The 24,544-nt window shown below is 45.8% G+C and overlaps 1 long non-coding RNA gene across 2 annotated transcripts in view; it reads right to left on the reverse strand.

Moving 5' to 3' along the window:
* Window positions 1-1,583: 1,583 nt before the first annotated feature.
* Window positions 1,584-24,544, reverse strand: part of LOC149872277 (uncharacterized) — a 39,270-nt gene continuing 16,309 nt past the window's right edge. Inside the window, exons 5-11 of one of the 2 annotated variants that reach the window (XR_016440379.1) lie at window positions 23,170-23,392; window positions 22,346-22,578; window positions 22,194-22,247; window positions 14,981-15,039; window positions 14,625-14,696; window positions 13,717-13,859; window positions 1,584-9,053 (exon numbers count right to left, since the gene is read on the reverse strand). This is a non-coding gene — a long non-coding RNA (uncharacterized LOC149872277). The remainder of the gene's footprint in view (window positions 9,054-13,716; window positions 13,860-14,624; window positions 14,697-14,980; window positions 15,040-22,193; window positions 22,248-22,345; window positions 22,579-23,169; window positions 23,393-24,544) is intronic. The other variant, XR_016440378.1, reaches the window with a different exon arrangement.

A 24,544-nucleotide genomic window follows, 5' to 3' on the forward strand; every position in this document is an offset into this window, starting at 1 on the left:
ACCCTGAAGCCTAATAAGGCAACTCTTTCCCATTTGTTTAAAGATCACATAATTTATGTTTTTCATCATCTTACCCGGGGGAGGGAGTTGTTTACTTTTATTTGGTGATGCAGCAATGTTTAATGCACTGCCGCATGTCAGAGTTTATCCGGAAAGGGACATACCTTAGTGAGGACAGGGTAACCCCAAACCTTTGGCAAGCGAGGAAGAAAATGGTGGCTAAAGGACAGACAACTTATAATGCTGTACTCATATCATATACCAACATGCACGAGCGCAGATCACTTTGCAGGATGAGGGACAGAAAGGAAGATGCAAGGGCAAGATTTAGTGAGGGGGGAACATCTTACTGGCTTGGAGGGAGAGGGGCAAGGAGTGTAACACAGGGGACAGCACAAAACAGCCTCAAACGCAGAGGGCTGTGGGGTGGGAAGTAAGAGGAGTGAAGTAACCCAGTGGTAGGTATAATATGGAGGTATAAAGTCAAGGAGGTAGAATGAAGTGAGCCCAAGGAGAATCTACAATGATAAACTGTTTGCTCTTAATATAAGCATGACTATAAACCAATCTAATCCCCCAACCTTGAGAGAGAACAGATATCACGAGCACATTTTCAACTGTGTATCTGACAGCGATCATAATTGGATAGCTGGACCCAGGTATTTTATTATGGTATACTTTTGATTACTTGTGCTCCCCTTGCTAGGGTACCCATCACTGTCACTCATGAGCAAGTTCTCAATTTTGTATGCAGGCTTGATTTTGTAAGTACCTGTGGTGCACTCTGCCTCAAATGCACATTGCCGACGTAAGAAAACAGTGAGGGCTCAGTGCACAGGTGCCTATAAACAGTCCTTCAAAACTCCCCATTAAGCTTCTGCTTATGGCACCCCTGTAGACAACCCCCGGGAATACATTTTTTTTCAAGGTCATGATTTCTATCAAAACTTGCCCTTCTTTGGTTTGCCAGAGGAAAAAAATAAATAAAATAGCCATAGCAAAAAAATAAAAATGGACCTGTTTCCAATTCTGGCTCCATATCAAACTGGGCAGTCCTGTGCTCTGAAACTCCAGAAGCCAGAGGACAGCTCTCAGCTGTGCCCCAGACTGCCATGACCTTGAATATGAATAATAATATGTTCTACTCAGATGCTTTGTATGTCTTGTCTCTCTAACTGTGAGATCCGTGGTCCAGGAGCAGTCTCTCACTATGAGTTGAGAGAGGTAGTTAGCTGTGTTTGTCTGAAATCAGGCAGAAGGCAGGGCAGGGTGGCACCTTAGAAACTAACTGGTTCAGAGAGCTTCTGTGAACTTTCATAGATGACAGCCTACTACATCAGACAATAGCTGTTGCCTATAAAGCTCATGTGTCATGATGCGTTTGTGCAACGGGAGCCAACCTCACCTGAAACCTCCTTGAGCTAGCACAAGTAATCTATATTAATCCAAACTGATTATAAAAACAGTAACAAGCAGAAAGATTGACTATATTTTAAAATAAAATATAGGCAATAATGGTACTTCCGACACATTTAGAATAAACAAGCATAAGGATTGGGCACCCAGCGTGCTAAAAATCACAGCTCCAGCCCTCTAAACCAAACTCCAGCACAAGGGCATACATTTCAGGCAGACATACTATTTCATTTTTCTGTGTGTACATTTTGTCATTGGGTAATTTACAGGTCTCGGCCCTCGCCGAAGATTTTAAAGTTCATACTTCTGCTCCGGTATCCTGGCATCTCGTCTTGTTTTCATTCAAGATATACAAGTGCACCGATGCTTATAAGAGGGGACAGCAGATCTACAATTCTTCAAACTTTTTACAAGAAAAGAGTGAACTTTGCCTAATATGGGCTGCTCGAGGGGCTCTTTGCTTACAGCTCTTATTTTAAACAGAAGGCTCATGGTTTTTCCTCTCTCCTCCATTTCATTTATTTTACTGTAAAAAAAACATTGGAATGTAGTTTCGTGTCTTCGTTGTAAGGGGTGGGCTTCAGTGAAACGACAGGTTTGTCAATGTGTTTTCTTATACCTCGTAAACGGTACGGTTACGTAGAAAAGGCTGGATTCTTCTTTCAGTTCCAGTGTGAATGTGAAGTGAGCTGGGACAAGCTGGAAGCAGAATTTGGTCCAGCATGCACAATCTGGTTTTCTACTCAGTGCCCTGATCATGCAAAGAACTCTGCCTGGGCCAGGGAGCCTGGAGCCTGCAGAGACCTCTTTGCAGAGACCTGAGCATGCAAAAGCCAAGGTTGAGATTTTCAAAGCCCATCAGGGAATTTTGTCCTACTTACGTGGATGGAAAAATGCATCACAAATGCCACCGTGGGAACCATTTCAATGTGGGTGCCTGGGTCATATTTACAATGTTCCTGAGTATATTTCTTAAGAATTAGCGGCTAATACTATATTTCTAAAAAAGCAGCCGTTCCACAGAATCCAGTCCAATCCTCTTCCTTTTCCTTTAGCCTGAATGCTCTTTACATAAAATGTTTCTCTTGTTTTTTAATATTTGTCTTTTATGTTTACATCTTAGTGCTGCTAGGAATTTATTGGCAATATCTGATATCAGTACTTCTACGTTGTGCCAAATGTTTATTGAGTGGTGTTTTGTAGAGACAGAAGAAATGACTTCATTGTGTATTGACTATTCTCTAGCCCGTCTCTTTACTTTTGCTGTTGGAGGCCAAAAAAGCAGCACATCTCAATGAGCAAAGCAAATAGCTAGGGTTAGTGAGAAAAGGATTTTTTTCCCCCCACGAACATTTTTGGAAAAGATGAAGTTTTTGGTTTCTAGTAAACTCTTCAGTTTCCCCAGCTGAAGCTTGATTTTATCTTGCGACATAATACAGTCGTTGTTGAAAATTTATTTTTCCAGCAGAAAAAAAACATTTCAATTACGTCTGCTAATGACCAAGTGGTATCTATTCCCATTTGCAATGGCGAGTTATTCCAGTAAGCACTTGAAAGTAAATACACAGCTATTAACACAAGGCAGTTTTAGCTGCCGCATTTTTTATGCTCAGATTATTCCATCTGAATCATTTTCAATTCTAGAATCATTCTTCTCTAGTTTGAGAGGTGCCTTTCCTTTACCTTCAGTTTCCATTTCTCCATTAAAAAGGAAAACTTCTTTGGTCTCAAAACGCATATATTATAAATAAGAAAATATCCCGCAATATTTGCTGTCTATACTTGCCCTTTTGTGTGAAAATAAGCAAGTCTTCATTATATGAGTCCTATTCTGAGGGGTTTAACTCTCCCAGCCAGTGAATCGGGAATTTAGGAATCAGGAGTCCAACTCAGGGCTGTAGCCTCCACTCCAGACACCAGGAGCCTAAAAGTGGAGTGTAGCAACCCACAGTGCTGCCACCCTTAGATACTTTGTGGCTCCATCTCTTAGCCCAGGGGTAGGCAACCCCCACCATGCATGCCAGAACATGGCATGAGAAGGCATTTTGCTCGGTACTCATGCCTCAGGGTGGGGGCCAGGGCTGTGCTGCCACAGCAAGAATTGGGCTGCTCGCAGCTCCCCTGCTATCTGCCCCTGGCACGCCAACACCTTGCAAACCAAGGTTGTGGGTGTTTTTGGCACCCCGCCCCAAAAACACTGCCAATTCCTGTCTTAGCCCCTCTGTATGTCAGCTCCCCATCTACACGGGGAAGGTTAATGCTACTGGTCTTTCGCCATCTATTTAAAGGGTCCACCCTTCAGCAAGAGAGACTACTTCAGACACTCAGTGCCATCATGAACTTTCCTGAAAAAACACCCAGGATGCATGCTCCCCCATTGTGCAGACTCCCCCCACCCCTTTATTATTGTTTATATTGGGCAACTATTTAGAAATTTGCTAAGTCACTTGGAAGCATTTGAAAAGGGTCCTTTTTTATCCTTTTGGAAACACCCATTCTACACAGCAGTATCATAACCATAGGCATCTAGGCCTGGAAGGGGACCTTAAAAGATAGCTTAGTTCACCACCCTGCACTGGGATAGGGTCAAACAGCCTAGACTTCAGCTGGTGGAAAGGCTAAGGGAAAGGCTTTTGATGCCTGAAAGTTTGTCCAACAGCTCTCCCAAGTATCCAGTTGGTCCAATAAAAGATATCAAATATCAAGATAATAAATCCTTGCTTCTCACTTATCTTCATGCTATTTCAAGAGGCTCCTGCTCAAGTGCTGACTCATACGGCAGCAGGTGTAGTTCAGAGAAACAATTGTGTTGTTCCTCTTTCACTCAGCTGCTCCTTTCTGTAGCTGCAAGGCCCCTGTTACCTGAATATCCGAGCACAATGATTCCCACAGTGCATTTCCAACTAATGCTCCATGTTAAGTCCCCATTCCTCAGACTATCCCTGTGCAAATCAAACAGTCCAAAGTCTCTCTTTCCAGCAGGCAATACATATTGCAGTGCTCCACCGCTGATCGATTAAATCAGAGGCATTTAGTTAAAAGCAGCAAAAAAGTCCTCTTTGGGTCCTACGGTTCCTCAGAGGCAAAGGGCCAATTCAGAGGCAGAGGCAAATTCTGCTCTCCTGTATCCTGCTGTTAATCCCGCGTCAGCGCAATGACATCTCTGAAGTCATTCTCAACCTGCCAAGACCAGTTGCTTTTATTTAGCTTACCAGGCCAATGAATGGAGGAGACAGGGACCGCCAGGGCATGACTTCAGACTGAAATCTGTCAGGTAAAGCAAATAAACTCTCTATCCAGAAGCATAAGCCAGCAGTGGTAACTGAGTTTCCCAAGGAACTACCGCACTCCCTGCTGGGAGTAATAAGGTGTCACTGCCTGGTTGATTAGATTAGGTTTGTGAGTGAATTTATCTCAGCTGCATACAGAGCACAAGAACTGAATTTTACTGCAGTTGATATGTTGCTGGCACATAAATGTACTTTCTTCCCCAGTCCAGCCTCCTTTAACAAGGCGATGGGAGAAGGAGGGCAACCTTTGGTGATCTTCTAATGTAAAAGCATGTGGGGCACTTGCTTTAAAACCCACAGGCATTCAATCCTAGGACAGCAGTGCAATTCAGGGCCCTGAGTCCAAAACGCATGGATTAAATTATGCACTGGACTTGACTAGTTCTCCCAGGTCAAGAACCGTCTCTGAACCCAGCGAGGGAACAAGAGGAAAGTCCTGATGGGTCAGTTTACAGTTCCTAGAGAGAAATGGGAAGGGGTAGTGATGGGGCTCCTCTGCAGAGGTGATGATTCAGTGCATCTCCTAGGCAGCCTCTCGTGCCAAGGCATGCCTGGCCATTAATCGGTTTTGGTAGTGCAACTGAGAGGGCCATGGTATTGTGCCCATGGGCTGCAGGAGGAGGGCACGCTGCTGTAAACGGTCCCAAATATTCCTTACAAACTAAGGTTCTTTGGGTAAATGTGATATCTTTTATTAGACCAACTAAGTAGATGGAAATTAGTTGGTCTAATAAAAGATATTACATTTACCCAAAGAGTATATACAGGAGAATCCCCAGCCTTCCTCTCCCCTAGCCTCGCTTTGCTGGGCATCCAGTGGAGGAGAGCTCTTGGCACATGGGAGAGGTCCCTACCCGGGTCTTGTACATGGAAACCACGTGTGTTTTGGAGCACTCTGCACTCATGGAAGAGGAGGCCGGCCTTGCCTCTAGACCAGCGGTTCCCAAACTCTGACAGATTGCACACCACCAGTTTCAAATGATACAACCTTAAGTACCACCAACAAATTTTTCAGTTCAACCTTAAGTACCGCCAGCAAATTCATGTCATGTAAAGTATTTATAATAAATCTGTTAACGTGCACCACTGACTGGTTGTCTGTGTACCACTGGTGGTACGTGTACCATGGATTGGGAACTGCTGCTCTAGACAAATACGTCTTCTTCAGTCGTCAGCGGTGATAGTTTTTATAAATGGGACAAGGGCACTCTCCTGCACTTAGTGAGCTTTGCACACAGCTTGTGAGTGGATTTGCAACATTTGCAGACACTTTGTTCACTTGTCCTCAGCCCCTGACCGCAGAGGCAGCAACAGTGTGATGATCACCCATACTTTTCATTCCCTAGCAGACAGACCACAAGCATCAGAGCCTTGCCTTTGCTCGAATCATGCAGAGACTGAACTAGCTGTGCTCAATAGATTGTGCATTTATTTATGAGCTGATATGTTACTTTACTGCCTTACTCTTGAATTCCCACTCATAGCACAGCTCTGCCCTCAAGCCCCTGCTGAGCACACCAGCCTCTCACATTTAAAGGTACCAGAGTCACTTGACTTGCTATTCTTTTTTGTCTGCAGTAAGTTAAAATGAAGACTTGCCATTTGGACCGGGATCACTAATGCTGCCTTTAAAACATTAAGAGCCACATTCCTGACTCACTGCGAACATCTGTCTTTAGTCTGATCATTTGCTAGAGCCTTAGTATTCCTCCTCCCTTCCCTCCCTTGAACTGGTTTGTATAAAGTGCAAGAAGAGAGAGAGATAGAGATTTTTTTTGTTTCTTTAGGTCTCAAATCCCTGCTCACACATACCCACCCCTCCATACACAATAAGGCAGCGCTTCTGAAAGCAAGAGTGAGATCACTCATTCCATTACTTTTAATGGGTTAGCCCTCAGTGACCCACCTGGTGCTCATGTTGTTAAATATAGCAGGCTTGAGTGGCACCAGCAAACACATCTAATTGTCATGCAGCAGATTTTTACAGTAGATGTCTCGTGCTGATTTACCACACTAGTCATTTGAAAGATAAAGCATGCCCAGGATAAAAGCCTCAGAGATGCCTTATGGAGAGTTCACTTACAGCCCCTGAACTTGTCTTGGAAACAGTTGGATGTGAACCCATTGCAAATGTTTGAAATATCTGCACAACATATTTATCTCCCTCATGGCTTCAGCACTTAGCATGCTCTGAAGTCTGTAAGCGCAAAGTAAAGGGCTCTGCATCTGCCTATTAGAAAAATGGCCCAGGGATGGTTCTCATGAAATTAATGCCACAGAAGATTTTATATATGAACTAGAGCAAATGCATGGGTGGGTCCATCCTACTGACACCCATGGAGTTGGCTGGTGACAAATTCAATTTGTATCAGTATAAGTGCTTTTGTCCTAAGTGAATACAGAGGTGAGACACAGCTCCCAGCTCCCACCCCCATTCAAAAGCAGAGAAAGAGCTCCTGGTCTCATGGCACTCGTTACCACAATTAGTCATTCTGGCACTTGACATAAACCAGGAAATTGAAAGCAATGTGCTGGGGTGGTAAGAAAGGATGAAGACGATGCATCTCGGATAGGGTAAAATTCATGCTCATTGCATGAGCTACCGGGGGGCTCAGGGAAGAGGCCAGCCAACTAAGGCTGCCAACTCTGAAGCTATTCAGGGAATTTCCCACCCCCCCAACGTGATATAATGTCATTAATTTCATTTTCTTAAAATAATCCTATTAAAATCTCCCGGATTGCATTCAGTAGTCACCAGGAGATCGATGCTGATTCCAGTAGGCTCCTGGCCAGTGCGGAAGGCTGGCAACCCTGCTCCCAACCCAGAGCCAAGGCAAAGAGCATTTCACCTTTCATATAACAGAGGAGAGGGGGAAAGCATGCACTTGCCTCATAAAATAACAACAGTGCTCTGTGCTGCATTTCTGGGTGCATCTACTCTGGCTAATGTTTGCAGAAATTATATTTCCTTGTGTTACTCAGGCAAGCCCTAGCCGGATCAATACCAAACATACCTAGCTGTTCCTGAAGCCTCTGCCATGAGGGAGGTAGGAAAACACATGTAAAGCTGCAATGAGTCTGTGTAAACTGAAGCAAGCAAAAATCCTCTCTGTTACACTTTTCATGCACAGAGTTGGAGACATCTTACAGCAGCAGGAAAACATCGTCCGTGCCCCCATTTCCCTGAGGGCAAAACCAAGACAAAGTAAGGTTAAGTGACTTGCTCAAGGTCACTCTAGTGAGCCAGTGGCAGAGCCTGAAAGACAACATACCTCCTGCTTTCTCATCTCGTGCCCTACACAGAGCCACAGCCCCTCCTAGCATCTTCGAAGCCAGGACTTCGTAGCAATGATCCATTGCTGGAGGGCAATGAATGAATAACGAGGACACAAAACTCCAAGTAATACCAGTGACAGCTGTGGAGGGGCGGGCACTTCTGAAGGTCAGGCCGCTTGTGCCCACTATAATACTGTATCACTGAGGCTGGCAATTGAATCCTTTCAGGGTGGGTTAATTTTGTTCCGAGTGCTGCATGTGGCTGCCATATTTAAAGAAACAGCTGCCTGATAACAAGAAGTTTTTATTTTTTATAGCCAAGAGACCCGTATCTCATCGACATCTATTGTGGTCACATGGCTGCAGTTCTCTATCATCACTGGGCCATTTTTTCCCTGTGTTACATAAGGAGGAATGGCGGCAGCCCTCAGAAGCTGCGAGGCTCAGCTAGCAGATCTATTTTAGTACAGAGCAGCCGAGCCCTCATTTTTAATTGAGGTGCACCCTGTTTATCTAGGTGGTGGCCCAAGAGCCTCCATTTATATACTTTTCTATAGTAAAGGTCACATAGATGGCTTGAGAATAGTTCACTCCCCTTACTGGTGTGTCATGTGGATGAAGCTGAAAGTCCCTCCGGACCGGTTGTCTCCTGCATGTTTATTTTATTCAGCAGTATCATGTCAGTGTGTCTGCCTAAATATAGCTTCTGTGAAGAGCATTTGTAAGGTTCCTGTTACAGTCTCACTCCTAGTTACCTTACAGTAAATGGAAGAAAATCAATGCAATCTTCATTACCCACTGCATCTGACTGCAAGGAGCTGGAAACTTGGGCTGGATTGATTCTCTTTGCATGGAAGTCCTTCTCATTTGGGTGGGTTGGGGTTGTTTTTTTTCGGAATAACATACAATTTGATCCTTCAGAAATGCTTCTTTGCTATTGTCCGATACGAACTGCAGATAAGTCCCTCAGAGAAACGCGTGATGCAGAAACCAGGTCATCTGTGGGCAGAGTTGCAAAGGCAAACCTGAATTGAATTGATTGGCATTTGGATGCGATTGTATCCACTGTTCCTACAAAGTAAATTAAGCAGACAGGTCAGATTCAAGGAAATCTTCAAATGGAAAACATTAACCAAAAGCTTGCCCCTTTGCCTTTTATGTGCTATAATATCACCTGTTACAAGGAGCAAAAAGTAACGTCTTTGAAACTGGATTTATGTTGCCATGACATTTTAATGCAGCTTTGCTACCCGTGCCCCCTGGCTGGCAGTAGCACTCGCACAGGAGATAAATTGAAAAATACTATTGCAGTATTATTGGAGAGTTAAAGTCAGTCACTGACAAATGGTTACAGCTATAAAATGACCCATCAGATGCTTTGCCAGAGATGAGTAATCTAAAATAGTAAATCTAAAAATACATATGCAGGGCCAAGTTATACTCTCCCTTTTACCGCATGCTAAGCCATTCTTGGCCCAGCCTCGCTAAAACACAACTGGCTTCCCAGGGCTAAATGCAGCCAGCGCAGCAGTCACGGCACCTGGTAGGACAATGAGAGCAATCTGCAACGTTATGAAACTCATACGTGGGGCCTGCTCCTGCCTCCTGATGTCAGGGGGAGTTGGCTCAGGCCCCAAGTGAAAACCTGACTAAAGAGTAACGGGAACATTTATCCCAAATCTGCTTTTTCATATCTGCCATGGATGGTCCCATACGTTACCCCGTCAATTGACGTAAACGCTTGCAGCAATATTGTTTTCAGAGTCCCAGTTTCAAAACGTGCCAACCTGAGCGGTTGCTCAACTATCATGTTTTTTGCTAGAAAATGAGGACAAATTACATCAAATTCTCAAGACACCTGTAAGCAACCTAGCTCACTTGAGGAGAGAGACTGACAAATTTAAGAGGACCATACTATGGGGTGGCCTATGATAGAAGGGCTCTGGACTCTGAAGCCTCTTTCGGTCCTGCATGCAATATACATGTGTGTTGATCTGACAAAGCAAAAAAGTCCGGTTCAAGCAAATGAGATTTTCTGTCGCCTTAGCAAGTTTAGATGAATAGCAAAGGGAAAGAGTGGGCAGCTTGGAAGGACACAAAAATAACTCGGTGTAATAAGATTCACTCAATTTGAGAGTTATAAATATCATGTAATATTCAAAAGAAGAACCGCAAGTGCAAAGTGGCGTCGGGAGCACATTCTCCGCGTCGCAAGGAAGAAATAGCACGGTACCTGAGGTGGGGCATGCAGCCCTCCTACAGAAATTAGATCAAACTGATCCGTGTAAATTCTTTGCTGCATCAAGCGAGGATCAGGTTCAACTCAATTATTTTGGCCTGCAGCCCTACAACCCTCCTGTTGTGATCTCGGGAGATCTCACAAGCTATGCAGGGTCAGGCCTCCTCAGCAGTTGCTTGGGAGACTTCCAAGAAAAAGCTGAATGCTGCGGGAAGGAGCACCAGTGAGTCTCATACCCTGATGCATTTGGAGCCTGTGCTGCTAAGGGACATCTTTCTGTCTGAGCTGTGAAACCAAAGTACTGCCACCACCTGTGTTTTAAGTCCCGTAGCATCTTTTACAAGGAAAGGGGAGTTAATCTTGCAGTCCTGGCTAAACTGTGATACATAATCACAGCCCGCTGCCCTGGGACTCCTTTCTAGAGCACTTTCTCTCGGACAAGGCCTTTCCCAGCTCTCCACGGTGCTGCTGGGTGCGGCGTGCGGGCTATCATAGGCTTCCACTGCAGAGGTGAGTACACTTCAAAGGGGGAGAAAGGGTCCTTCCCGCCTTTCTCCTTAACCCTCAGTGTCAACTCGGCTTCTTCAAATGGAAAGGAGCCTCCTTACGTAGATCAAATTAAGGGAAGGGACCCATAAGGCAGTGGGGAGGAGCAGGGGCATCCCAGGGGAGTAAGTGCAGCAACAGGCACTGCTTTCCTCCCCACCCTGCGGGAACCAGGCCTGTTGAGAAGAAACAGCTCCCGCTGGAGAGGAGGCCGCACCGGGGCCACAGCGGGGAGGTCTCGGGCTGGCGGGGGGCTGCCCTCGCCGTTCACACAGTCCTGGGAAGATCCCTTGTTTCAGGGCATGGTGCCTGCAGCAGGTTCTGGGAGGGGAAGGTCCTGGGCGGGGAAGTTGTACACATGATGAAATTTGCCCTTCCTTGTGTCTCAATGGCGCTACAGTTTGCACATGCAGGGTTTTTTTTAGCATTTTGAAAGTCTTTCTGGCATTTTAAAATAAAACACATCCTGATGTATTTTAGTTTGAGCTGCCACGAATTAAAATGTTGCGTCCATGGATACCCACCAGCAGATTTGCCCTGAAACCCACCAATATAATCCTCCCTTGAAGTGCTTGCTGCTCTCATTTCCCAGGGTCCCGGTTGGGTGGTCTGGCCTCTACTTACCTGGCAGGGGAAACACCATGTATCTGGGTCCAAAAAGGCAGTTTTCCTTAAGCGTTCCTGGGGATAACTGTTCTTTTGGCGTGGTTTAGTACCCACCAAGGTGTTGGGGCTTAATGACCATTTTATGGAAAGGAGAGGCTGCTCCCTAGCTTGCTCCTGCAGCCATATGGCTGAGGGCAGGCAAACCTTGGGGGCATCTGAACCCCAAGCCTCCAGGCTTGGGCCTGCAAGTAGGATGCCTGCCAAAGGATGTGGAAACATCTGAAGCCCCAGGTGTGGGTGGAGGATGTTTGCCAGTAGTAGGGCCACTTATGGTTTTGGACTCCTGGATTTGGAATTAGTTTGGGTTAATTTGGCCTGGGATACATAAACATGAAAAAAAAAAAATTCCCAGGAAGGCGAATGGGTGTTGGCAAGCCTCTCCCTCTGGCCCATGGTTGGGAGTCAGCAGCATGGGAATCTAGCAGAAGGTGCTTGAAGTAGGGTCCCCCCCCATACTGCTTCTTGGCAGGCAGGCAGCAGAGTTAAAGGGCCCTGGCTGGCTAAGTGCAGGCAGCCCAAAGCTAAGGGCCTTAGCAACCCTTGCACTCAGTTAAGGGCCGGCTGACCAGAAGATGGAGCCAGGCTGGGGATATCCAGAGAGCTCCAGAGCTAGAGGGGGAACTGGCCCTGATCCCTGGAGAGGAAGGAGCTCTGCAGAAAGATGCATAACCTCCCCTGCTGGCCCCTCGCGGACATGCGCCAGGATAATTCTCTCAAAAAGCTTACCCAGGATCGAGGTAAGACTAACCGGCCTATAGTTTCCCGGGTCCTCCTTCCTCCCTTTTTTGAAGATGGGAACCACATTGGCCCTCTTCCAGTCCTCTGGCACCACACCAGAGCACCACGAGTGCTCGTACAGCCGTGCCAGGGGTCCCGCAAAGACCTCAGCTAATTCTCTCAGCACCCTGGGGTGGAGATCGTCCAGACCAGCTGATTTAAATACATCCAGTCCCTCCAGAAGTTCCCTGACTAGATCCTCACTGACCCTTGGCCTACATGCGCCTCCCCTGGGGCCTGAGGGGGTCCCAGTGGGGGGCTGATCTGGTCCCTGCTCAGGAAAATGGAGGAAAAGAAGTCGTTAAATAGGTTAGCTTTGTTGTCTGGTGCGACAACCAGATTTCCTAGTGTGTCCTGCAGGGGCCCCACGTTACCCTTTACATTCCTTTTGCCCCCTATGTATTTAGAAAAGGACTTCTTGTCGTCCTTGATCCGGGAAGCTAGTCCCAGTCCCATCTCCACCTTGGCCTTCTTGACCACCCCCCTACATCCCTGAGCAACCGCAGTATAATCCTCCCTGGTGATGGCCCCTCCCTGCCATTGGGTTTGAACCTCCCTTTTAGCTAGAAGACATTCCCGGATGCTTTTGGTGAGCCATGGGGGCTTTTGTGCCCTCCTGCTCCCTTTGATCCATGTTGGGATTACCTCCGTTTGGGCTTGGAGGATCATGTCCTTAAGGAGCGACCACTCTTCTTGGACCTCAGTGCTTCCCCGACTATTCTCCTTAGCTCATTGAAGTCTGCCCTCCTGAAATCTAGGGCTTCTGCCTTGCTGCAGGCCTTTGCCACCTTGCGCTGTATGGTGAATTCCAGCAGGTGATGATCACTGTCGCCCAGGTGGTCGAGCACCCGCAGCCCCCTCACCAGGTCATTACCCATGGCCAGCACCAGGTCCAACAGGGCATCTCCCCTGGTGGGGCTGCACACCTTCTGGGTTAGATGGAGGTCCTGCATTCTGGCTAGGAACATACGTGAGTGGTCAGACCTGGCTGACTTCTCTTCCCAGCAGATGTCTGGAAAGTTCAGCTCACCCATGATGACCACATCCTTTGACCTAACTACCTCCATGAGCTGACTTAAAAATTCCTGTTCTAGCTCTTCCCCTTGGTTGGGTGGTCTGTAGTAGACCCCCACCATTAAGTCTCTTTCCCCTCAACTGCCTGGTATCCTAGCCCAGAGCACTTCAGTGTGTCCCTCCTCTGACTCTGTGCTACTTGATGAGGATGTGTATCCTCTTTAATGTAGAACGCCACACCCCCACCTTTCCTCCCTGTCCTGTCCCTCCTATACAGCCTATAGCCCTTGATATTCACCGCCCAGTCATGTGTTGGGTCCCACCATGTTTCTGTGAATCCTGCTATGTCTGGGTTGGTGTCAGCTAGCAGGAGGGTAAGTTCCTCCTGCTTGTTTCCCATACTATGGGCGTTTGTGTAGACACATGTGAGGCCTCCAGAGGATATGTGCACTGGCCCCTAATCTCAGCATTGCCCTGGCCCCTGTTGCTTACCTGGGTATATGTTCTGTTCGTTGGTCTAGGCTGGGCTGTACTTGTGGGTGCTGCTTGGTTTAGTGGTCCAAGACTTCCTCCGCCCTCACTTCCCCTTCCCATGATGAGCCTCGTTTAAAGCCCACCAGAGGAGATCCGCCAACCTAGAAGAGAACACATGCTTACCTTTAGGGGAAAGGTGGAGCCCATCCCATCTGAGCATGTCTCTCAATGTTTAATCCTCATGAAATTAAATAGCTTTATAAAATTTAAACTTGTTTATTTTGGAGCATCACATCAGTGCTTGCACGCACTAGGTTTTCAGATGAATTAAGTCTAGTCCCTGGCAGGTTTTGCAGGAGAGCAGAATGGTCCAGTGTTGCACCCCTGGCCTGGGGATCCCCATCCCATGCCCTGTCACGCAGCTGTGGAAACAGGGAGCTGGCAAACAGCACAAGGAAAAAAAGGTGGAAGCAATTCAAAGGGGTGAACTACAAAAAAAGTTGCAGCCCCATCTTTTGGAGAAAGAGACTCATTACACTTCATTGAGTGCCTTTGTGTTTGCACGCAATGAATCCATACACATGACACTTTAAATCATGGTGAGTCAAACAAAACTGCCTCTAAGGAGTTTTACTTTAATGCACCAGAAAGACTTTTAAAGCATCCAGAAAACCTGCTCATGTAAACAGTCATGCCATTGCATGCAAGAAAGGGCAAAAAACATTGTGTGTATAAATGCCCCATGACCTGCACTTTTTAAAAGACAAATCAGAAAGTGAGATTTAGCATGAAGCTGAAATCATAAGCCAGGGAAATAAACAGAGGTCCATTGCCCACTGGCTTCAGTGGAATGACCTCAATACACTCAGATGACGAAACAGCCCTCGACTATCCACTAGTACTAGGTTAATTCTGGACATGATTACCTGTGTAAGTGCAGGTGTTCCCTCCTCCAACTCCTCTCCTTTTGTATGTGAATCCCACCTGTCAAATCACATCTTAAAATACATTGACAAGCATTAGGGGCTGCAAAAAATTACTTTGTTTATGTACAGTGGCCAACCCACTGGGGGCCTGCTGGCACCTTGAGGTACTTCCGTAATGCAAAAAATAAATAATCTTCGTGTCCTCAATTATAAGCTCAGGGACTGCCATTGTGTTTGTGCAGTGCCTAGCCCACAGACCCATTCTGGTGGGAGCTCATGGGTGCTATCAGAACAAAACTGTTAAACGTTAAGTAACAAATCAGTGTATGAGAAAGGAGTTGCTATATGACTCTCACCTATAGGCTTGAGACTGTCATTAGGGTATCAGCGATAAGAGCCATAGTGCTATGAACAACTGTAAACAAAAATGAACATAGATTAACGCAGTTTCTAGGATTTCTTCATGAACTGACTCCACCATAGGCTCACACAGATGAGTAAGAACCAGAAGCTGTTTCTGCTTCAGTGACTTTCAAACCATTTAAAAATAATCTAAGGGCCTCTTCTGTTAGCCAGACTGACTCCATGCTCCAAGAGCATCTCCACTGGAGTTGACTGCCTGTTGCCCTTTTCTGTAGGTGAAATCTTAGCTGTACTGAGGTCAGTGGTACTCGTAACACTTCCACCGACTTCATCAGAGTCAGCCTTCCACCCCTTGTACGTGGTCACTCTCAATGGGCCTAGAGTGGAGCTATTCTGCTTTTGGTAGTATTTTGTCCCCAGTGGGTACTGATATAAATGACCACACAAGGTGCAAACCAATAGGGAGTCAAGCCTATTGATTTCAATGAGCTTTCATGCAGGGAAGGGCAACTGGTTTCAGATCTAGCCCTTAGGAAGCAAGTAGTTACTTCTTCTCTCATTATACCAGCAAAACTTCCATCTTCTCAATGCTTGTCTTACTTTATTCAGGAAGACCAATAAAACTGGGCATAGATTCAAGCAATTGTTGTACTTTCCCTTGAAAATCGTATACATCTTTCCCCCCCACCCCAGAATAAGTTCAGCTCTGAATAGACTCTTTAATTTTTGTTTTAAGTTAAACTGGCCTAAATTATTCTTTCTCCAACAAAACTGCCTTTTCTTTGGGTTTTTGGATATGGATTAAAATCAATAAAGTTTATGCTTATTTTGAGCACTTTAGTTTATCAGTGAAATTTTCCCCACTTTCCTGCCCATTGTTAGTTTTTCACTGCTGTTTGCAGTGCACTAGGTGTCGTAAAAGAATGTTTCACAATCCCCTTTGCTTTCAAAGGCCTTTTTAAACAAGGCCCACAATGAGGATGTAATTCATTTGATAACCTTGGTAAAAAACAAACATACGACACATGGTGCAGCAGGTGCAAATGAGCTGGCAGACTGATAGGTGTTGTGTAAAAAAAAAATTTAAGTCTGACCCTACTTCAGAAGTTAGACATTCGTTAAGTCACCCTGCAGCACAGTCCAGGGAACCTGCGGTTGCCCACTTTAATTCTGTAACATGCGTTTGTGAAATATATTTGCCAATCAGCTATATTTTTCAGAAACGGGTAGTTAAAGGTGATAATCTAACTCCGTAGTCAGGTTCCTACATGTGTTCCCAGCATTAAGATGTAAATACATTTATACAAGTGAGTAACCCTGTGGATCTCTTTAGCTGGTGACCAGTTTCATTCATACAAGTTGGAAACACCCTGGAACTTGGAAGGAACTGCACAGGTTGCAGGATGGAAGCATCTGGAGGAGGCCCTCAACATCAGTTGGGGAAAAAGCGGGCAGGACTTTTTATCTACCTTTGAAATGTACTCAGCTCTGGCATAGAAGCTGGTAATATAGATATACTAGATGCCAGTGTAGTATTTCTGTAAATAGTTACCTTAATTAAGAGCCTATTTAGTTTTACATGCACTGTTCCTTCCGCATTACTGCCCCTCCCCCGGTGCATTTAATAGCCAAAGTCAATGTTTGCAACATGGGACCCTTTGTGACTTTCACTATTAAGCACACGTGCTTCCTGTTGAACACTCCCAGCACTCTTGAAAATCAAGTCACCTATTTAGGGGCCTCATTGTAGCATTATGCGGCACTGGTTATGGTTAGGCCTCATCTAGAGTACTGTGTGCAGTTTGGGGCTCCGTCTTTTAAAAAAGGACATGGAGAAGTTAGAGAGGGTCCAGACGTGGGTGACAAAAGTGATAAAGGGCTTGGAAGGCAAGTCATACGAGGAGAAGTTGAAGGCAATAGGCATGCTCAGCTTGCAGAAGAGGTGCTTTGGAGGGGACATGATAGCAGTCTTCAAATACCCGAAAGACTGCCATAAAGAAGAGGGAGAACACCTTTTCTCATTAGCTGCAGACAGCAGGATGTGGACCAGTGGCTTGAAGCTGAGGCAAAATAGGTTTAGACTGGATATCAGGAAAAACTTCTGCCGTGTTAGAAGTGTGAAGCAGTGGAATAGGGAAGCTGTGGAACCCAGTCGAGAAGCTGGATAAGCATCGGTAAGGGATGATCTCGGAGTAACTATGCCTATATTCAGCTATGGGTATTGCCCATGCTTCTGGTATTGCTGGTTGCCACATGGGGCCAGGAAGAAAATGTTTTTGCCCTCCTTCTGCTACGTCAGGTTTTTTTGTTTTGTTTTTTCATCAGAGGCATTGGATGTTGGCTGCTGCTAAGGCTGGGGATTTTGACAGGTGTACCAGTGCTCCTGCTGGGACTTAAAACAGGGGGGGTCCTGCCTTGAGGGTCTTGCCCCACCACTTGGGGTCAGATCAACCACCACACTGGGGTCCAGAAGGAATTTTACCCCACAATCGGACGGTATGGATGGTGGGGATTTTGGCCTTCTGTCGTATGGGGCATGGCCTTCTTCCACGGATCTCTTGAACATATTTTAACAACCCTTACAACATCTAGATACTGGTTACTGTTGTCCCCCTCGTTGGCCTGTGGCCGGTTAGGGTGTTATGCCTTGTGACTGTGTCAGGGTAGACTGTGTAGTTTTAGTAACAGGATTGGTATGGGATGGTTTGGATAGGGATGATCCTGCTTCAGGCAGGGGATTGGACTAGATGTGACCTCCAGAAGCCCTTTTGAGCCCTACTTTTCTATGGCTGTTGGCATAGAATCCAAGCACACTGCTTTGAAAGGCATGGGTCCAACCCCCCAGCAGCTCCACACAACTTCCCATTGCTTTCTGCTTAAACTGTGCCCAAGTAAGGGACTTATACACAGGATCCACACTGTATACTGGGAAAATAAAACAGTAACAACAAACAGAATTGAATCAGTCCTGATATTTTGGGAGGCATCTGGTCCAGAACAGAAAGAAAGTGATTTCACTTTTCAACATGGATTTAGAGCCAAGGTTTAGACCTTTTCACTTATTCCTTCCTTCTCTACCATACGTACAAATAATTGCAAGTTAATACCACATTCTCCAGCCACTGGAGCTCACACAGCAGCCCTGCCTGGTTAGTTCTGCCAGGAGTAATTTGAGGAGAAGGTGCATGGAGACTGCATGGATATCTTGGTAGCAGAAGCTCTGAACTAAATTACATGAGTTCAATTATAGTAGTAGTTTCATAGTTTCATAGTATTTACTATGAAACTATGAAACTAGGAACTCAATTACTTGGAGTGCCTTGCTCAAAGCACTGTGATTTGAAAATGAAATGGATGCAATGGGGTTTATTAATCATGTCTACAAGCATGCACACCACTCTGACTGTAAACTCCCTGAGGCCCATCCTAGCATGCACTGGGCTCAGGATGAACCTACACAGCAGTAGACTCATCATCTCTTCCAAAGCCCTGGTCAGGACTCTGGAAGAGATACTGTCAGGTTTCTACTTGATCTGTGCCTCCCTGTTGTCTGCCTTTTGTTTCAGAAGGCCCTTTACCAGCTCAGCAAGAAAACTGGAAAAGCAGGTGTTTGGGACCCAGTGGCTATATCTAACAATTACCCTACTGCAGCATTTTCAATATAAGCGCCCACTTACAGGCCAACAGCCAGAAGGTGAAATCCTGACCCTCCCTCACTGGCTGTTTTGCCATCAGTTTCAGTGCAGCCAGGATTCTTAATTTCTTCTGTGATTTGTAAACCTGTTACATTGCTGGCTGACTCCTGGGCTAAGTACACACAGTCAAAAAGCCTAAGGCTGACTCAATTCAGTCTTTGCAGGTTAGTCTAAGCTGCAGAGATTAAACTGAAAAAAAGAACTCAACAGACATTTACCTTTGATTCAGGAAATGCAGCCACATGCCTGCAGTAGCTCAAGCCAGAAGCTGGGGGGGGGGCGGGTGCCATTTTGAAACTGGTTTATGTGCACTGAACTTATGTTCTGTCACAGGTTTAAATCAGTTTCTGATTACTTAAACCTGTTTATGAGTTGCTTCTGTCCCTAGCCCTGAAGTTCAATTCTCCCAACATAGGGATTGTTTCCTGGATATGTAACATCTCAGTACCAGGGCACTGCAATAACTCTGCTGGGTGACTTTTTAAATCTACATTTTTAAAAGGATATATCATTGTCAGGCCCGCATTTTCCTTCACTGTTTGTGATTTCACCAACTCCCAAAGGGAAGAGAAGGTACCTGATCCTGAACCTTCAGAACTATGTCTTGTCGATGACATGGGATCAGCAATTTCAAACTTTAAAAGTTCAAACTTTTAAAAAATCAAATGCAAAACTCATTGCTTTGCAACTTCTTGATTGGGTTCCACATCTTCCCTATTCCACTGCTTCAGCTCATTGCTTTGCATTTAAGATAACTGAGACCAATTCAAACATTCAGCAGGCAAGTGAGCTACTGTGCTGAGCACAACTATTTCATCTAGAGAAAATACACAACTCACAGCCCAAACTCTCTTGTTCTTGACTGACAGGATAAACCACAGAAGTAGCTTGCAGTAACAGGTCTTTCCAGGATGTGTTTTTAATTGAAAGAAAGCAATCACAAAAACTGAGATTATGACTTAATAGTGAAAACTCTCCGTCTCTGAAGTGTCTGATAAGATCCTAAAATGTAGGGAGAGGATTTTGGCTAAAGGAATTATCTTTTTAAATTGGACCTTGCATACAAAAGATCTTGGCTGTGGATGACTAGGTTAGGAAATGGTTGTTGTAAAGATGATCTCAGATAAGGGAGGCAATTAGCCTGGAATCCATAGACGTGAGTTACTAAGTGCTTGGAAAAGGATTTTTTTAAAACCTAACTCTGGGATTGAAAAGAAAAAATGATGTGATGGTACTGAAAACTTGCAAGGAATAACTGGGATGGCGCCGAGGTAAACATTGTGATAAACTGCAACAACAGTACAGATTATGAGAAAAAGAGAAAATATCTTGAGAAGCCTTGGCTCATCCATTTCATAATCAGAGCAGGTCTTCATAAAGCTTTAGCAGGTGACTGATACTGGTCTTCCATCAGCCCAGTGGCTGGCAAAAGGCAGGATCACCGGGAAAGAACAAAATTACGCCCGCCATTACTGCTGATCTTGTAAGGGAACATCTTAAGAGGCTGGACATCCACAAATCAGCTGGCCTGGACGCAATGCACCCAAGAGTGCTAAAGGAACTAGCTGACATTATAGCACAGCCAATGGCGAAGATATTCAAGAACTCGTGGTGCTTGGGTGAGGTGCCTGACAATTGGAAGAGGGCCAATGTGGTGCCTATCTTCAAGAAAGGGAGAAGGGAAGATCCAGGGAACTACAGGCCAATTAGCTTGACTTCAATCCCTGGAAAGATCCTGGAAAAAAATCCTTAAGGAAACTATTACTAACATCCTAACAGAAGGTAATATTCTGAGAGAGGGCCAACATAGCTTTATGGCAGGTAGATCTTGTCTGACCAACCTGATCTCCTTCTATGACCAGGTTATGCATCACTTGGACAAAGGAGAAGAGGTAGATATATTCTTGGACTTTACCAGGTCTTTGACCCTGTGTTCCATGATGTCCTCATGGGAAAATTGGGGAACTGCAGCCTAGACAATTTCACAGTGCAATGCTGGGGAACTGGACGGACCCGGAGAGCGACAGCGGATGGAAGCAAATCAACTTGGTGCACTGTAACCAGTGGCATCCCCCAGGGCTCTGTTCTTGGACCTGTAGTCTTCAGTGTGTTTATAAATGATCTGGACTCGGGTGTTACTAGCGGACTGGCTAAGTTTGCTGATGACACCAAGCTATGCGGAAGTGCAGCCACGCCAGAGGACAGGCTGGCAATCCAGGCCGACCTCAACAAGGTGGGCGGATCAAAACCTGATGGCACTGAACACCGCGAAATGCAAGATGCTCCACCTTGGGAGAAGGAACCCACACCACCCTTCCAGCCCTAATGTCTATGAGATCTATTACATACATGAAGACAACTTCCAGTGGAGTGATGGAACAAAGGCTCAAAGGAAGAATGGAGAAAGATAGTCCGGAGGTGAGAGCACTTGTAGATGATGTTTCTGAACGAAGAGTGTTGAGCAGCATTACAATCAAGCCACTTGTCAGGCAAGGGATACTCACATGAATTGCAAATGTCAACAGGAAGCAGAACATGCGTCCTTGGTTTGTTCTAGTGTCCTGTTAAGCACAAGTCTGAATCGAGGGGTGCAGAGGAAATGTTTGCTCAGAGCTTCTAAGAACAGAAAGTATGTCTCAACATTAGCCCTCGGTGAGTGACAATCCTATTTCTTCCACTATATTAATCTTAAAGAAAAGGAAAACAAGAGGACAAAATGGGAACAAAAGGAAGGGAAGACAAGTGTCTGTTAAATAGCTCTGTCTTGTACCCTAGTCCCCTGTCCGTTATGGGGAAATTCAACTCTTCAAAGAGTCTCATTTAATTCTTGGAATAAAGAATATATTCTTGGACTTCACCAGGTCTTTGACCCGGTGTTCCATGATGTCCTCATGGGAAAATTGGGGAAATAGGCTCAGGGAATGTATATCAAGTCGGGGAACAAGGCGTAAGCAACTGGGCACTGAGGGAAGTGGGAGGCATGGGAGCAGCGATGGCTTCTGGCTGCTGCTGGAATTAGTGCGTAGCTGTAGTGGCAGCTGATATTTTCCCAGGCCCTCCCTAAGTCAGCACCTGGGGCAGCTGCCCTAGTAACCTCACCCCAGCAATGCTACTGTCTTGGCAGGTAGGACAGAGACTGGCCTACTTGCAAAGTAGCAAATGATGATTTCCTCATTAGACCTTTCCCACCCAAATCTCTTTTCTTGTCCAACCTTTTAGAAAGACTTCAATTTTGCTGTGTGCGCTCCATCTCCGTAAGGAGATATCAAGACTTCTTTGCAGGTAAGGCACATCGCGCCAAGATCTACTCCAGAAGAGCTGGAAAAAAGATTAAAAACCATAGACCAGGTACCTGGTACTGCGAGTTGAAATCAGTGGAGTGACACAAATCTATGACGGATGAGGTTTTGTCCCAGTGAGTTCTGTGAGAGGTACAGCACCTGGGCAAAGGTCTCTGTGACAGCTGAAAAGCCAGCAGACACTTCCCTGCTTTGGGAGCAGCTCTACCTACCAAACCCTGAGGGATGAAGCTGTGGTCCTTGAGTAAACAGACTTTCATGTCATCCTGTGGAAAGTTATGACAGCCATTAAAAAGAGAGTAAAAGAATATCATTGTAGCAATTCAGAAACCGGATCCCACAGGCTTCCGAAGAAGGAACTCACCTGATGCTGAAATCAAGGGGAAAGAGGTCACTGCCGACTGAAGCGTGTGCTTTCCCACTGGCAATGCAAGTGCAGACACTTGCAGGATACTGGCATGGAGAGGTGCTGGGAGTAAGTACTCTGAGTTGTGCCAGACGTCTTCCCAGTCTTTTGGTGTATTCAAGGTCTGCCGCGTTGGCCAGGTATGAACACTACATTTTTACCAGTGTAAATGATCAGAGAGTGGTCTATCCCTGTAACAACAGAAGTTCAGTCCTCATAAACTGGTTTTAAAATGGTGGAACCTGGTCTAAGATTTGCCCTCCATCAAAGGGCGAGTGTGTGTTCTGTTCGCTACCGACCTAAACTACGCTGCTTACAGAAAACTGTGTAATTGAGATTCAGTCTGCCGTAGGCTTTTTGAATGTCTGTACCTAGCCATCATCTCTAAGAAAACAGTTTATAGGCCAACCCTTGTTAAGGAACCTAGCATCTGAAAACCTGATTAAAACAAAGAACAGTTGAGTGGTATTTTCATCATTCTTGGTTAATATTTGTATTAAAAGAGGTGTCCTAGTCTAGACTAGGGCTTTGCACTGGGGGATGAACAAAACCAGAGCCTTGCCAGATTTATGCCCCTGTATGAGGGGCAGTTCCCATCCAGAGGGCACCCCCCGCATAGGGGAAAACACCCTCAGCAGGGCATCCCCCAGCAAGACGTATTTCCTTTTCTCTCCAAGGTGTCACTATGCTCCCCACATGGCTAATTAACCCAGCACCAGTGAGCATGTTCAGAGCAATCCTCATGCTTAGACACATGATCCTATGGCACACCTGTTTCTTACCTGAAGCAGCTCAGTTGTGTGCGTGGCAATGTGGATGGACTAGGTCACGCTGGCCAGAAGCAGAGCTAATTCTCTCAAACACAGTGCCATGCAAGCACAGCAACCCTGCTCAGGGCCCTGGAGCTGGGGCAGTTGTAATCTTGGTGATCTCACGCCCTGTGCTGCTGCACTGCTCACACCGTACAGGGTATGGGTCTGCACACACCGCAAAGATCCTTAGGAGCTACATGCCCAAGAAACAGATAGAGGGAGGGAGAATTTGAGAAACAACATGCAATGCACTTCAGGGGCCTGCATATTGAACAAGTGTATCACTTGCTTAAGTGATTAGCACAATACCCGTCCCAGTTTTTTGCCGACACCTTTGATTCTCACTGTCCGCTTGTTGGCATGTCTACTGGATAAATAGGCACTCTTGAGCCCCGCTCGCTAGCAGCTGTCCAGGCTATTAGCTGCATACGGTGCTCTGAGACAGTGTAACCAGCCTTAGTAAAGCTTAACATGGGTAATTCCTGTAGCTAATGAGCATGTTTTCATTGAATTGGAGTATGTGCACAGCCTTTCTTCAGTCCCCAAGCTATTCCCTGTTACAACCAAAATGGTCCAGGGGAAGAAAGCAACAGGGGAGGAAGCGACTAAGAAAGGAAAATAATCATGTGTATTTTATGTTTACTTGCTGCACACACTTTTTTGGCTGAGATGCCTAAAGGCTCCAGAGGGGCTCAAATCCCATTAAATAGCAACTGGGGGCCTACCTCAGACTCTTTGAAACCCCTTGCTTTATACAGACACATGCCCCTTTTATTGCTCTTGCTTTATGCACTATAATGGAAGCATAAATTGGGGCAAATTCTTTCCCCAGCCTACACTTACTACTGTACACCGATCGAGTCTGGCCTCTCGGATCTGGAAACTGAACGTGACCCAGTTTTCAGGGAACATATATCTAGTCACAGTGGTGTTCAGATCTCAGTGTATTTTAAAATCTTAGCACAGCCTGGGCAGGAGAACTGCCTTCTGGCTCCAAAGATAAACTGTGAGGTCAGCTGGATTTTAAGACCTCTAACATGGCATGTTAGAAACATTTCACAGAGGAACCAAGTTTCCAGCACTCGGCCCTGCCCATACTTGGAACAAGAAAATCTTATTGGCGGGGGGGAGTAAGTAAAACTTAAACTTAAAAGATACTTCTACACACACACACACACACAGACAGACACACATGTGCCCCCCCCCCCGCAGGTAAGTGTGTAGGGGGCAGGGGTGTGGGAGAGGGAAAGGGTATGGGTTCTGGGGGACAGGGAATAGATCAAGACCCCTGTGGTGAGGGAGGGAGTAGGGCAGGGGCAGGAGTGAACGGGACCCTGGGGCAGGT

The sequence above is a fragment of the Crocodylus siamensis genome, chromosome 2 (genome assembly GCF_052110815.1).
Source record: "Crocodylus siamensis isolate JL-2025a chromosome 2, ASM5211081v1, whole genome shotgun sequence".
In the NCBI taxonomy this organism is placed as follows: domain Eukaryota; kingdom Metazoa; phylum Chordata; order Crocodylia; family Crocodylidae; genus Crocodylus; species Crocodylus siamensis.